Here is a 9,505-nt window from a genome sequence, read left to right as displayed (position 1 = left end):
GACAGATATCCTCCATGCCTTTGCATGAGCTGCCTGTCATTCTATCCCTCTTCACACTCATGACTGGTCTTCTGCCTAGGACCCAGCATGAGTACATGACATGTGCCAGGTGCCCAAAAAGTATCTGTTGAATAAATGTTAGGGATTGAGCTAACATGTCACCCTTATTCCACCTTTCTAGTGCACACTTCCTGAGTGCCTGCTTTGTGCCAGGCACAGTGTTGAGGCCTTTCCATGCATTCTGATTTCATCTTCACAACAATCTTGTAAGGCAGATATTGTTACTATCCCCCATGTACAGACAAGACAACCAAACTAAGGCTCAGAGAGGTACAGAGGCTTGCTTAAGAGTTCTCTCACCTTGCAACAGGGACATAAACCCACTTCTGCTCCTCTCCTAAGCTCCCAGTGTGACTAATTACTTGCTTATGTTCACCTCCTTCTTGAAGGCTTCCTTGATACTCCAAATTACCATGAACCTAAGCCTCAGGACTCCTAAAGTATTTTGTGCCAATGTGTGTCCATAGCCATCCTACCTAATTTCTTCCTGGCACTGTTAGTGTCTCTGGTGGGTCTTGGTACCATCAGTGTTAAGTACAGTTATTTGGCACTTAGTAGAAGTGTAAATTAATATTTTTCAAAGAATAAGTGAATAAAGAAATCAGCTCAAAGGAATCTAATATAAACTCTAAATGTGCCCTTTAAGAAAACTAATAAAGAAAACTTTCTTTTTTTTTTTTTTTTTTGAGACAGTCTCCCTCTATAGCCCAGGCTGGAGTGCAGTGGCATGATCTCAGCTCATTGCAACCTCCGCCTCCCAAGTTCAAGCGATTCTCCTGCTTCAGCCTCCTGAGTAGCTGGGACTATAGGTGTGCACCACCATGCCAGGCTAATTTTTTTGTATTTTTAGTAGAGACAGGGTTTTACCATGTTGGCCAGGCTGGTCTCGAACTCCTGGCCTCAAGTGATCCACCCACCTCAGCCTCCCAAAGTGCTGGAATTACAGGTGAAGAAAACATATTATACATGAATCCAACAGATAGAGTATGATCACTCCCATTAACAAGAATTCTACAGTCCTTATCCTTTCCCTTATCTCCACCCATTACAGCATTCCTTTAAAGAATGGTTTATCTGGTAAATTGAATATTTGTTTTATTTTCAAAATTAAAGATGCCAATATTATACCATTGCATAAAGAGAGAAAAGGGAATCATGAAGACATTTATAAGACTATTCATGAGTCATGGGTCTATGCGCAAGCCTAGAGGGCATACAGTTGAGGAGCATATAGGAAATAAACTGTTCACTGCCAACTCTTCTCCCAAGGAGAATATGAGAGGTAATGCTTTTTAAACTTGAAATATGCTTCTCAAGAATATGTAATGCAGACATGCAAAAGGTGAAATACTACAAACCAACCACTCTACAGAAATTGTCGTCTCCCAGATGAGATTACTACACTAGAAACAACATGTTTATTGGCTCACAAAAGACATGTCACCTAACAATTCATAGTAGGGAGTCTGAGGAAAATAACTCACCCATTGTGAAGTCAATGTTCAAATCAATATCCCTTGGGGAGAAAAATATTGCTCATTGATAGAGATTGATTTTTCTTTTCCTTAAGAAAATTCCCGAGGGGTAAACAACATTTTTTTTCATAGTGAATGTAACTAAACAAGGCAATGTTAAGGTCTACATTTTCCTAGCCTCATTAGCATGATACTCAAAAATTATGAGTGTAATTATAAATGCCGTTTGACCTACTGAAAAATAGATACCAGTTCCATTTTTTAAAATTTCATTTTAATATCCAAGCAACGGGATTTCAAAGACAACTTGATGTATGTTCTCTGCTTTACTAAACAATGCTATTATAAGTGAGATACTTTTTGGCACTTTAAAACAATTTTAAAAATTATATATAAATGAAAAAAAACTGGATCTTACATTTTTTAACTTATGAATTTTGAAAATGTTCTTACTGCCTTCACCTTACTTTTCCACTCCCATTTGTACCCCTAAACCATTAAAAAGCATACAGAAGCCATGGATCTTACGTTTTCCAAAGGCCTTCACAAAAGCAAGATGTTTTCATGGGCAAATGGAAAAGAAGGCTGAATAAATTCATTTTATATTTAGCATATTGGTTCAGACTGGTGAATATTTAGATTTATTTACAAGGCTACAGTAGATTATAGTGTTCGATACATAGACTGTCTTCTCAGGCCACATGTGTGACCAAAAGAAAGCTTGCCTTCTACCCTTTGAAACTCAAAAGTTGCATAAGAAAGGACAGATGGATGATTTGGGGAAAAAAGAAATGTCATTCAATTAATGTTTGTTGAAAAGGGTGTCACAGATCATTGGCAGAATTTCCACTCATTGGCAACTCCCCGAAGCAGCCAAAGATTAATTGAACACCCAGACTACTGGGTTCTATGAGGAGAGGAGAACAATAGTGTGTTGGTGATTACAGAGGCTGAAATGTGGAACCAACAGAAGTATAGCTGAATGAACCATCTTCCTCATGCAGGAAGAGCACCCCCACAGCCAAACAATCTTTGTTCTTTATTCCTGGGATAGAGATGGATTCATATCATACCACACTCTTGTACTCTATTTCTCTTTCTAAAAGAATGCATTTTTCAAGTGATTTAAACATAAAATTAGAAGCAAAGTTCATTGGTTGGCATAGGTTCATGACCTACAACTTGACCTTAGGAAACACTTAAACCACACTGATTATACAGATTTTTTTCATCTAATGGTATAATATCTATAACTACATGCATCTGGTAACATACTAAACGCTGTCTAGAACAACAAAGCAAAGCAAACCAAAAGTCCACAATTTAAAATTAAAAAAAAAAAAGATCTAAGCCCACCTTTGTAAACATTTGCTTCTGTAAGAAGTTAAAAAAAAAAAAAAAAGAAAGAAAAGGAAAAGAAAAAAGATCCACCAGAAGTACCAAAATCAAATATTTATTAGTCTTTTAATTTTCTACTTATTTGAAATTCAAAAATAATTTTCATGCTTTGATAGGAATGTGGGGTTGTTTATCATTTCAAAAGCACTTCTCCTTTTATCACAAATCGAAGAAGAACTAACATTGAGAAACAAGGAACCAGAATATTTAGAGAAACTGGGAATAAACTACAAACTAACATAGGCAAGGGAGAGAAAATATGATCCTCTCAAAAGAATAATGTAGCAACAATCAGAGCACATCTGGGATTTGATTTAAACCAACCTGGAACCAGATTGGATCTCCAAGCTGTTCTGTACACACACACACACACACACACAGAGATTTCCAAAAGTGAAATTTCCAGAAGTTATCCTAGAGGGTTAACCCCAGAAAGGACTTTACTGGCAGACACAGGCATAACTTTACTCCTTCTGTGATGGCCCATGAGTGGGGTCTATGGCAGTCTGAATAGATGGGCCTTTCTGTCAAAAGATTCTGCCTAATCCTTCCCACCAAAGCAGGGTTCTAAAGGTGTCAGCAGGATTTGGCTGACTGGATCATTAATGGAGCTATGGTTAATTATTGACTGATTAGGGATTTACCTTATCTTTCCGTCAGGAGCTGGCTCAAGACTTAACGGTGAGCAATTTAGAGCCAGGGTGAACCTACACACATGCCTTTTTCTTCTTTCCCTTTGGGCCACTTTAGCTGGCCCTTCCCCGTAATTCACATTCAGGGCCAAATGGCCAGTCCTTACAAGGCGTGGGAGTCCTCAAGAGCACCAAAAATGAGAGGGGCCAGGTCCACGTGACAAGCGTCCAGAGACAGAGGCTTAGAGAAATGTGCCTTTTGCAAAACAGTATTTATGTGTCAAGGTTTTCCAGTTAAGTCCCTGGGAGACAGAAAAAAAAAAAAAAAAAAAAAAAAAAAAAGCACTTGCTTTTTGTCTCTAAAAGTTCTGGTGATGCCCGTGGGTGAGAATCCGCCCCTCACTCCCTAAGGCCCCTTGGCAAAGCCAGGGAATGAGTACAGGCAGCTCAGGCCCAGCTGCCCCAGATAAGAGGTGGCCCGTGTTAATGCACAGGCTTCCTCTGCACCTCAGCAGGGCCTTCCTTTTCTAAACAGTCTCCCTTTAATGTTGGCGAATGTTGTTTTTCCATTGACTCAACATCTCGCCTGGTGGTAAGCCGGTGGGGAAAGTTGCAGCGGGGGAGGGTTAAAGTGGGAGAGAGTGATGCCAAAGCAAAAGAGCTGGACGGTCAGCCAGGTTTCCAAACAAGCTAGACACCTGCTTTGGAAAGACAGTGGTGGAGCCTAGACTTCTGGCTCGCTCTTCACTTTGATCAGCCTTTTGTTCCCTGCAGGTCTGTGATGGGCTCCCTGCCCCTCCCCACACCACTGCCCCCTTCACCGGGAGCTACTTCAACTTGGAAACCATCAAATATTCATAACTTTTGTCTATGAATGTAACTGTCTTATCTGAAGAAAAGGGAAAACAGTTATTGGAATGAATGAAAGAAGAGAAAGGAATTCTAAGGAAGAGAAGATGGAAGGAAAGTAAGTGAGAAGAGGAAATTTGGAGAGAAAAAAAAGAAATGGGAAAAGAGACTAGAGGAATAGAAATTAAAAGTAAAAAGAAAAGAATAAAAGGATAGAACAAAAAATAAAGAAAAGGAGGAAGGGCAAAGGAGAAGGACTGCAGAAGAGTGAAGTCCAAAATGGAAGCTTTTCTCCCAGAAGCTCAGTTTCTCAAGCCACAGGACCGTCCCAGGGCTGAGGATGAAGAACAAGGGCTTCTCTGGGCAATCCCAGGTCAAGGGGCATTTTCAAAACCAAATCTTGATTAGAGCCAGCTAAATGTTTTGACTTGAGGGAGACACTGAGGATTATAAAGCAAAATAGAGCAGCATGAGTAAGAAAGAAACAGGAAAAGAAAGAAAATTTTAAAAAACTCATGGGGACACAAAGGGAATGATAGAAAACACTTCTGAATCAGCTAGTCATCTACTAACAAGCTGTAAAGATCTCCAATGACAAGTTGTCACATTAGTTTAGTGAAACTGAAGCAGTACTTATCCCCTTTCCTGTGCTTAATCTCTCCCTGCGTGCCACAAAAACATGCTACCACGTTTAATAGGATTAGTTTCGTTCACTTTCTCCCCCCACCCCTTTTATTTTTTACAATTCTATTTTCAGCAATACAGGGATCCTTGAATTCATCAACTTCCTGTGTTGCACAGCAAAACCTGGCATGCATGGTTTTTACCCTTTACATACTTTATTTTGAATGTGAAAAATGTAATTTAACTATTTCCTATCTTTCCCCCCAATAGCCATAGCTTGGGGGTGGGGGAAGGTGTTGATGGTAAAAGGGCCAAGACAAAAACAGTGTTCTGGAAAAGGGCTGACACAGCCCAATCCCTGCAGAAGCTACGTGCCCTAAGTGAAATTGCTCTAGCTCAGACTACAGGCAGACCTGGATTCCAATTCTGGCTGTGCCACTTACTGGCCTTGCGGCCTTGAGCAAGTGGTGAAGCCTTCCCCAGTCTCAGTTCCCTCATTCAAACACAGGGATAATTCGTCTCTGGGCTGTGGGGAGAATTACATATACTATACTTTATTTCCTCACTTCTAAGATTAACTTTTTCTCATATTTTATGCTCCTGAAATCAGTGTCTCACAATCCATTGTGCATTTAAGATCCTCGTGTTTTCCTTTTCTCCTAAAGGCCATCTTTAAATGGTGTATTTTATAATCTACTACATTTTGGAATCAAGAAACGGGAATTGTGGGGTGTAAAGCACCTGTCCCAGTCCTGAGGCACAGCAGTGCTCAGGAAGTGCTGGGAGTATCTATCGCCGCCCATTTTCACTATGCCTGCTGCCTCCTTGCCGCATTCCCACGGAAAGATCACTTTGGAATAGGACAGAAGAAGGTGTTGACACTTTTGCCCCTCATCCAGATCCTGCTAGACTAGAGTTTCTAATTGAGGTTTCAGAGATCTGCCTAAATCAAACACCGATCATAACTGCCCATACTGGGTCAGAACCAGAATCCTTCGGTCCACTCTGCTCCCTCAAAGGGTCACCAACTGCCATGCTTAGCAGTGTCTTGCAAACAGTAATTATCTGATGAATTGAATTATTCCATTTTCTTTGAGTCCACTTTGGGTTAAGCACCCCCTCCCGCTCTCCGCAGCGCCGCCGTCAGATTAGCAATGGAGAGAGAAGGGGATGAACTCGCCTGATAGTGGTGGGAAAAGGACGGTGGGGCAGGGGACAGGGACCCAGAGGAGTGAAAGGAGCAGCAGGGCCTAGAGAGGGGACGAAGGAAGATGGAGCTGGGAGGAAGAAGGAAGCTGGAGTGAGAGGCGCTGTCGAGGCGCTGCAGGGGGGCACACACCGAGGAGCAGCCCGCACCCCCAGTGGGCTGAGAGGGCGCCGGGGACCCGCACTGAGAGTCAAGGCAGACCCGCTTCGCCACCCATAGCGTCCCCCGGGAGAGAGTCCGGGACGCAGGGCCCCCGAAGCTGCGGGTCCAAGTTCTTCCGCCAACCCGGGATTAGCGAGTCAGCCGCTTCAAAAGTCTAGGCGAGAGGAAGCCCAGACGCGTCGGCCTTCGCCCGGGCTGGAGCAGCTGCCAGATTTAGCCTCCCGCCTCGCCTTTTCTCCGGCCTACCCCTCCGCCCCTCAAACAAGGCTTCCACACGCCTCCCGCCCCGCCTGTTTCCCGGGCCTCCTCCGGGGAAAATGGCACTCTTCGCCCACCCAACATCCCTCTACCCACCTCCCCCGCGCCCCCCAGTTCCAAGTTCCCCCGGCAGACCCCACCCACACTCTCTCCCCCTAACTCCACTCCCTTGCCCCCCCCCCACACACACAGCTACACACTACCCCTGTCCCGCCCATTCACACTCTGCAGACACACTCCCCATCCCGTTCTCCCCCAACTCACCCACCAACACCCTTTGCCACTCAGCCTTTGCCCCCTGCCCACTTGCAAGTGGAGGGAATAGAGCTCTTTCCACCAGGAGGGTGCTTGGGGAGGAGAAGCCAGAAGTTGCCATCCATTTTTGTACAGCTTGACCCCAAATATGTTTCTCTCTAGTTTTTAGGGGGCGCCCTTTGTTTTTGTCCCCTAGAGTCACCGACTTTTCCCACCTAGGTACAGAGAGAGTAGCCAGAGAGCAGGAACCTTCCACACTTGCCCAAAGACCACAGACAGCAGGACAGGCATCTAGGGGTGATGCTTCCTCTTCCCCAGATTCAGAGAGTGCCGTGCCCCCGCCCTGACCCCTGGGGTCCATTCACTAGGGGCTGGGCCCACCGCTGCCCCACGCTGGCAATCCCTTCCTTACCCTCCCTCTGGCCCCCAGGAATCTACGATTACTTTATCTCAAGCCTTTTGAGGTTACCAGCAAAACACCTTTCTCGGGATGTTTAATAAGCTGCTCACAGGCCTCCGCAGTTGAAAAACTGTCAACCCTCTTGATCTGTTGTCTGCTGCTTCAGCCCGTTCCATTTCCTTGGCTTTCTTCCCCCCACTGCTGCAGTCATAGCTAGGCATGGCACCTTCCTGCCTAGCTTCCTTTCCCTTCTCACAGCTGTCCTGGGCTGGGATCTCCCCTAATCACCTTGGGATATGCTTGTATTCATTGGTTTGAACATAACTTTACGAAAGGTTGTATTTTACTTTACACGGATTTGGGGGAGGTTGTTGAGTCAAACATGTAAAAACACATAACATATGATCTACATTTGCTTTTGTTTTACCTAGGAATGCTGACTTTTTTTCCTTCTTGTTGTTCCCTTTCTAAGATAACTTTTTGTCCTGTGGCTTCATTGGTCTGACCAGCGGTTTCTTTAGGAAATGTTTGCCATCTATAAAGCAAGGAAGGTGAAAGAGCCAAAAAAGGCGGGGGTGGGGTGGAGGAGGAAGCAGACTTCAGATTGGTAAATGCCCCACTTTGCCAGTAGGCCTGATGGACAGTTCTAGGTCCAAGAGCACAGGGCCTAGCTTCCAAATGTGCCAATTCTAATTTATTTTATGGCCTAAAAGGCGGAGGAGGGGAAATCATATAAAGGTGACAACTATGCATGAGCTAAAATGTGCATACACATACATATCCCATGACAGTCCAGTTGCTTCACCAAAACGTTGGGGGTAGGGACAGGTCCTTATAAGAATACATGTCAGTCAGCTTGAGTGTACAGATCACACATTTGTGGGCAATATACCTTCCAAGTATTGAGCACTAGTCATGTGCTGAACAAGTTTAGTCATGTAGAAGTTTGTCAATAAATCTATGATTTGGATATTATCCCCACTTCACAGATAAAACCTGAGGCTCAAACAGATTAAGTAACACAATCAAGGTCACAGAGTCAGTAACAAACCAGCTGAGCAGTAATTAAAGACACAGGGTGACCCCCAGATTCCCAGGTCCTTCTTCTGATTACCTCGGTGGGGTGGGCCCAGAAATCTTTACATTAAAAAAAAAAAAAAGCTCCTTCGGTGATTCCAATGATTCACCAGGTCTTTGGAAGCACCACTCCACAGTAAACCATCCCGCTGTTCCTGTCACCAGCCTTGCCTCCAAGCAGCCTACTCCACGTTGGACAAAACATTTAAAACATATTTAAATAGCAATTTCGAAAAACTATACAGCATATGGATTTTCCTTTTGATCTCAAAATGATGACAAACAGACACTTAGATACTTCATAAAAGAAATATTACCAGAAAAATTATAGAAATCTGGCTTTCAACTTCATCTTGCTCTAATTTAAACAAAATGCAACTTGCCAGTTTCTCTCTCTCCAAATGCATCCAAACTGGGAGCGTCTTTCTCTTTCCGCTGGGTCAGGCCTACACCTATTTATTTCTAGCCCACTCCTCACCCTGAATAACAGCTTCTGGTAAGATGGACAATGTGGAAAACTTCAGTCCTATCACCAAAACCCCTGAAAATGGAGCACCCCCGAATTCACACCCTTGACGTGAAAAACCAAAGAGAGGGAAGCTGGGAGTAACGGCCAAACATCCTTAGAGTAATTGACAAAAGAAAGGGGGTGGGCAGAAAGGGAGATTTCCATCCCTTCAAACGTGCACGCCCCTCCCGCGGTCCCGAGAGGGAGTCCCCTCTCCCAGGTCGAGTGCGTCCACCGGCTGTCCCCGCAGCAACAGGCGGGAGGCGGGGGAGGGGAGGTCGCGGGGGCAGCTCAGGCCTGGCGGCGGCCGACATCCCCAAGCCGCCACGACGTTCCCCCGCTCTGCGGCGCGCCGGGAGCAGGTGGTTGCCCTCTGCGTCCCGGGCGTGCACTGAGCCCAGGCTAGCGGAGCAAGGCTGCAGCCCCTGCGGTGGCCCGGGAAGAGGCAAGTGCCGCGGGCCCGGGGCGAGGAGGGACTGGCAGGGCGGCCTGGAGCCCCACTTGGCCGCGCAGGCAGGAGGGGCGCGCCCTCTGCGGAGCGCGGCGCCGCGGCAGCCACAGCATCTCGCGCTCTCTCTCTCAGGTCGGAGAGGCCGCGAC

The sequence above is a fragment of the Macaca thibetana genome, chromosome 1, assembly GCF_024542745.1.
Source record: "Macaca thibetana thibetana isolate TM-01 chromosome 1, ASM2454274v1, whole genome shotgun sequence".
Taxonomy (NCBI): domain Eukaryota; kingdom Metazoa; phylum Chordata; class Mammalia; order Primates; family Cercopithecidae; genus Macaca; species Macaca thibetana.
This window is presented reverse-complemented; position numbering follows the sequence as displayed.